The 6,611-nt window shown below is 40.4% G+C and overlaps 1 long non-coding RNA gene across 2 annotated transcripts in view; it reads right to left on the minus strand.

Annotated features, from left to right (window-relative positions):
- The window catches only part of LOC117505318, a 117,869-nt gene extending 112,172 nt beyond the window's left edge, over positions 1 to 5,697 (minus strand). The window contains exon 1 of one of the 2 annotated variants that reach the window (XR_004559066.1): positions 5,326 to 5,690. This is a non-coding gene — a long non-coding RNA (uncharacterized LOC117505318). Of the gene's footprint in view, positions 1 to 5,325 lie in introns of both variants that reach the window. The other variant, XR_004559067.1, reaches the window with a different exon arrangement.
- Positions 5,698 to 6,611: the final 914 nt, after the last annotated feature.

Consider the following 6,611-nt stretch of genomic DNA (forward strand, 5'->3'; position numbering starts at 1 on the left):
AAAATTAAACAATTGCTTTAGAAATACTGCTGTGTCAAGATTGTTGACATAGAATAAGAGCGACCACTAATGGACATCTTTGCTGTGACGCGACCTGTACTAGACAGCTTCAAAATGACAGTAGATATCTTTGCAGAAATACAATTTAAATAGGTCTTCCTCATTAAAAAAAAAATATCTGACTGAGATTAAAAACTGTAAGGAGTATGCCAGAGTGTCCTTTAGTGAGCCATTTTCATTTCCACCTCGGTGTTCTGAGGAAACCAATTCAAGATAAATGCATTATATTCAGCTTACTGTCTCCAAGACGGCAAAGGAAACAATAATTTTATTTTCATAAGGCATCGTGGCATCAGGAATGACACCAGATACAGTGTTGTTGCCATTATATTAAATATAACCTGGATTGTATTCCACCAGGAGCAGCAAAATGGATGAGACGCAGTGAAAACAAAGTGCAGGCTGACATAACCGTTTAGTCACAAAGCATCAAATGTCCCCCGCGAGTGTCCCTGAAGGAGGTAGTCAAGGTTTTTACTCTGAGCTGAGTTTGTGTGTACATTCACCGTGTTTCCACAGCAACTTGTAGAAACATTCTGTAGTGGGAAACCGTGAGACTCTGTGAGCTGGTATTTAAATGTTTAGGTTTGTACAAGGGAATGTTTTCCTGGAAATACAAATTTTAAGAGTGCACGGAGCCTCTATTTATGCAGGACACATTCTGGTTCCATGGCACATGTAACTACTAATAAACCAACAATGTGCTAACCATAGTTAGCTTTCACGCGTCATCATGTTAGTGTTTAGCATAGCATAAATCGGCATGCTAACCAACACTCACAGGAGTTAATGGTAACCACAATGGTATGAGCACAACAAAATCGCAATGGTGAATGGTGTTGTCATAGAGATAAATGCATTTCAGTTTTTACAGAACATCGCAAGTTGGGAAATAAGATGGACGCCTGCAAGATTATGGACCATATAGTGCTATAAAAAAGTGCAGTCGACCAAAGAGATCCGACGGCGCAGAAGCTACATACTGTGGTAGCCAATATTAGCAAGCGCTAGTTGATAGACACCACTAGGGTTGCCAACCGTCCCTTGAAAAACGGAATCCTCTCTTATTTGGAAATAAAAGTGTGGGTTCCGTATTGACCTGAAACGGGACGCAGTTTGTCCCGTATTTCTGTGAGAATCAAAAAGTCTGTAAAATGTCAATGGAATTGACTGGCGCTTTATATGGAAACTTACGGTAAATTTGATCCCAGCCTCTCTCCTGCTCTTCACCAATGAGCTGACAGACACGAGTTGACGATACAGAATCACTCTTATCTCATTGGTCGAGGGACATCTGCTTGCAAGAAGATCCCGGACGAGAATCATGAGCCGACGATGGTCGTCGGACGACCTTAGCAGCATGGCTGATACTGGCAATGCAGATACGCCTACAAACAGCAATGTCTGTAACGTCGTTACTCCTCCTCGAAAAAAACAAAACAAAAAAGAAAGCAAAAATACATGGGCAAATGGGAAAAGGTGCGCGACAACAGCTATAAGTATTGTAAGTATTGTTTACTTTTTCAGACTTTCACTGTTATTGTTTTGGATTATATTTTTTTGTTAATTTATACACTTTTATAACAATAACACGACAGACAAAAATTTATTTTTAAAGACTTTTTTCATACTTTGAAGCAGGACAGGATGGTCATATTGAAATTGTAAGTGAAAATTTATTTTGCACTAAAAATAAATTGCTAAATAATAATTTGTTTTCCGCATGTTCATATCATAACAAATGCATGTGTGCATCTACTTAAATTCAGGGTCAAGTCAATAGTCAATGGTTAAAAATCGTTTCACACACACGCTGGGAAGGGTGAAGGCAAAGGTCAGTTGGCCGGTCCATGGAAATAGAGACTGGAATGGACGTCACGTGACTAGCGGCGTGCCGCACGGCGGCCATTACTGAGGGTGGAGAGAGACCTTGATCCTGTTAAACAGAAGCGATATGAGGAGAAAAAAGGCAGCCAGTGCTTCATTATCAACTGCACGAACCACAAAAACAAATTCTCCTAATACTAAAATTAACTGTACAAGAGCCTTAATGTAATTATGTAAAACAAATGTCTATTTTAAAGTCGTTATGCCACAATTTAATGTCAATATACTGAGACTATAACTCAACGCCATAAGTTCTTTTCATTAAGCTGTGTTCACATGCTGAAACAAAAATGTTTAAATATATTTATGTCTATATATATATATATATATATATATATATACTTGCAGCTGTTGTTTAATATGATATGTACATGTGGTCACAGGAGGCATTTAAATTTGAACAGTGTGGTTGGAGGGGATGGAGGAGGTACTTTTTACCCTGACTGATGGTCAAAAGTCATAAATGTTGAATGGCTTTATATCTACTTGTAATAAAATGTTAGTAAAAATCATATATATGTTGTTGTCATTAAAAGACTAGCAGTAATATTACAGTGGAAAAAGCAGCAAAGTAAATGAGCACAATGTCAAGGCATACTTCAGATTAATATTTTAATACATAAGGATTTTTTATCCAGACATGTATGGGTTCGTTAGACCTTTTAATTACCATGAATACAACTTACAAGGCTTCATTTATAAAAATCCATCGAGAATTATGATGACAGGAAAAAAAAAAATCACAGTAAATGAACAGAATGGAATATTTTCCACAAATTTCCACACTTTACATAAAACATTTTTTTCTACCTAGACATGTATGGGTTCATTAGAAAGAGCAATGAAAGGGCTTTAAAACAAGCCTACCTTTATTCAAATCTGTTAACAAATAGCGACAATAGAGCGAGAAAAGCAGCACAGTTTGTCGTAATTTCCCCAAATTTCTGCATTTTACATAAAAGTTGTTTGTTTTTTTACCGACACATGCATAGGTGCATTGGAAAGAGCTTTCAAAGGGCTTTGAAACAAGCCTACATTTATTAAAATCCATTAAGAAATAGTGACGCTAGTGCAAAAAAAGTGGTCAGTTTATTATTGATGAGCTGCACATTTCCACCCTTAGTAATGGCGCCTTCCTGTCCTGAGCGACGCTAATAGATAGAGGCGCGCATGTCCATTCCAGTCTATATTTCCATGGGCCGGTCAGCCCTGCCAGTGAGGTGTCCCTTATTTATTTTTCAGAGAGTTGGCAACCCTAGACACCACATTAGACAGTATTTCACACATAAAAATCCTGCCGTATCATGCCCACAGAAACCAGTCGGAAAGTACTGCATGCATGATTTATTACATGGATAAAAAAAGGTGACCAAAAAAAGAAGCTTAAAAACAACAAAAACTACAGCTTTCACTACTGCCAATACTGGGAGCAACCATCTTGGATTATGAACTCTAGATGTGTGGGGTTCAAACAAGTTCTCAAATCGAAATTCCAACTACAGGTGGCGTTCCTGGAGAACAAAGCCAGGAAATTATGACCTCCGCATAAAACTGGAAGGCACAATTTCACTGGATTCACACAGTGTCTGTATTTGGCTAAGAGTAAAGTGGCTATTTTATTGGTTTCAATGAGAAGATGACATATTCCGCCACTGACAGCTAGCAGCCTGCCGCGTCCTACATCGTTAATTGTTAGAAGTTACTGGAAACTGCTGTTATTGCTAATAGTCAGAAGTTGATGTTGTTGCTAACAGTTAGCTGGTTCTCACTTTGGTTGAGGCTGTCTTCATATTATTGTGGTCTGTGTGAAAAAAATTGTATACCCAACACTCAATTCTGCTTGTTGTCCTTTACTAAACATTGCTAGCATTACCCATTAATGACCATTAGCTCCAAGTGTTCACTGATAAACAGCAGATGGGATGAGTTCATCAATGAAATCACTTGGTGGAGTTGGTGGTTACAAAGAAACCTGTACCCTCTTTGCCATTTCTGGAGTCAGGTTGACACCTGTAGCATTTAATAGCTGAAATTTCCTATCGGAGGTCTTTGTTTTGTTTCAGCGGGATACTTGGTAACGTTAGCTTCTCACCGATTGTGTAACCAAGACTGTCGCAATGCAGGACAAACACAACAACGGAGAAGATGACAAAATATAGCTTTGCCAAGATAATGTGAGCGCAACGGTTGAAGCTAACTGTTCATGGGTGATGCTAACCTTGGCTAATGCTAATTGTAAGCGATGCCTGTAGTTAGCATGAACACATGCTACCTATGAGTGATCACATAACCCTGAATACATTTACCCTTTAAAACAAATAAAAAATAAATACAGGAAACTTGTCAAATGTGAATGTACTGTATGGATAAATTGGGAGATGGTCAACGCCCAGAAATCTCGCCATTGTTTCACAACTTTCATCTCTGAGGCACACGGGGTACAAACACACATTTTTGTGTGCATCCCAATTCAAATACACATGATTTCACACAAGGTGCTGCACTCTGCTGCAAATTTAAAACCGCACATATTGTGTTTCCTGATTGACAAGCCAAAGTTATTAACGCAAAAAGTGACCCAAAGCACACCATGAACTCTCCATCACAGTTCCTCCTGCAGAGCAACACGCAAAGCAGGCAAATGATAAATTGCACATGAGGGGGCATGAATGTGCAGCGACGACAAAAACCTCACAACTCATTCATAGCGCTCGGTTGCTTTGACTTGCGCGTGTCATCACACAGCAAATGTGCAGCACTGTCTTAAATTAACTGTGCACATCCATCGCTAATTGGAAACAAACTGATAACTCACCTGGTGAGTGAGCATTTTCAAATTACACGCCCAATAATCAGCATTATTTACACACTGGTGGATTTTAATGAAAAATGCAGATGTGCCAAAGCTGCAAGAGCAATTTCAGGCCTGTTACGCGCCTTTAAAAGCAGAATTAGGTAATTTTATAGTCAGATTTTGCGGAATATTTATATTATAATTTTTGAAGTGTCAATTATTGTCTATAAAAGTGAACAAAAAGTGGAACGCCAGTTCTATTCTGCGTGAACTTATGTCACTTACGCATCCAACCTTTCTAAAGCCAGTGTGAACTGGTTTGAACGCAGTGTGTGGGTGAAATCATGACAGCAGCGCCTTATTTATGTCAGATCTCAGATCCGCAACTAGAATTTTTGTGCAGTTGTGTTGCACGTCAACATACCGCGCGTGGATCGCCGGAGATCGCGCGTTGGAGGTAGTAATTAAGAGCGCGGCGCGTGGCGAGGCTGATTTTCTTTTTTTCTCCCAAGAGCGCATCCGCCACGCTGCGGGAGTTCATTCATGCGCAGATTACTGTGGATGTGCGCATTTTGTACACTTACCGCGGGCTTTAGAGCGCAGTGGCGAAAATGGGACACATCTCACGTCTTTCGATCCGTTCGGGATCATTTCTCTTGCGCCCTTTACGCGCGAATCCAAGCGGTTGCCTCCAAAAGGTCCGACCAGTATCCTTATTTTAAAAAAAAATGTAAAAAAATCTTGGAAAAATGATTTAAAAATAAAAATGTAAAAAACTGCAGAATCCGAGGATGTTAACGAGAGAAGTTCCTCGCGCTGTATCCCTTACATCCCTGCGTGGCGCGAGGCATCCCTTCTACATCACGTCCAGGATCAGGCGCGCACGAAAAGCACAGTATCCATAATTTGGAAGCTTCTGAGAACGAGCGGTCCACGAGTGGAGTTTGAGGAGGGAGGGGGGGACTGGGGAGGAGGTTGAATGGCGCTGGGGGAGGTGGGGAGGGAAAGTGTTTGGCTCTGTGGCGTCTGTGACAAACCAATTGTGCGCACCGGCTGCGTGCACGGACCGAGAGGCTTTGGAGAGTCGGTGGAAGAAGGTGAGAGGAAGAGGCTCGGAGGAGGACTGCCGCTCACGCCGTATACTCGGGCTCCACCTAGCAGCAAGTGCGAGATAACATGGTGCACCCGGCAACATTTGCACGGACAGTCGACGTGCGCAGCCTGTGGCTGCTCCACTCTCTGCGTGCGCGCCCGTGACTGAAATACTTAGTATCCACCGGCTGTGTCAGAAGAGCCAGTGCGTCTTCAGATCAGTAGAAGCCTCCAAGTGCAGCTTTGCACACGTGTCCTTCAAGAAAGAACATGTGGGGGAAAAAAAATATACTGATTCCTGGAATGATCAAAGTTATTGATATGCAGCTCTTTCTCATGGTTATGTTGGAATGACGTCATTATGATCAAGCCCTGCTCATTCGTGTCATACAATATACAATACAAAAACATCATAAAATGAGGGGAAACATTTAAGAAAAGCAGAGATATTGCAGCATATATTACACACATTGTTATTATTATTATTACTATGTATGTATTCAAATGAAACAACAGCAACCAAGTCCTAATTAATTTTTCAGTACAATGATGTAATTCTTGGTTAAAAAATAAATAAATAAAATGCAAATTTTCAGGATGAGATGTGTGTCAGTTGCAAGACACAAGATACCAAATTAAAGCTACAGTGTGTAGAATTTAGTACCATCTAGTGGTGAGGTTGCAGATTGCATGATATCATGGCCAGTCACAATTTTGTTTGTCAGCATGTTTTCCCTTCTTTGTTGACCGATATATTTGCAAGTATTACAACAATTCA

Source organism: Thalassophryne amazonica, chromosome 23 (genome assembly GCF_902500255.1).
Source record: "Thalassophryne amazonica chromosome 23, fThaAma1.1, whole genome shotgun sequence".
Classification (NCBI taxonomy): Eukaryota; Metazoa; Chordata; class Actinopteri; order Batrachoidiformes; family Batrachoididae; genus Thalassophryne; species Thalassophryne amazonica.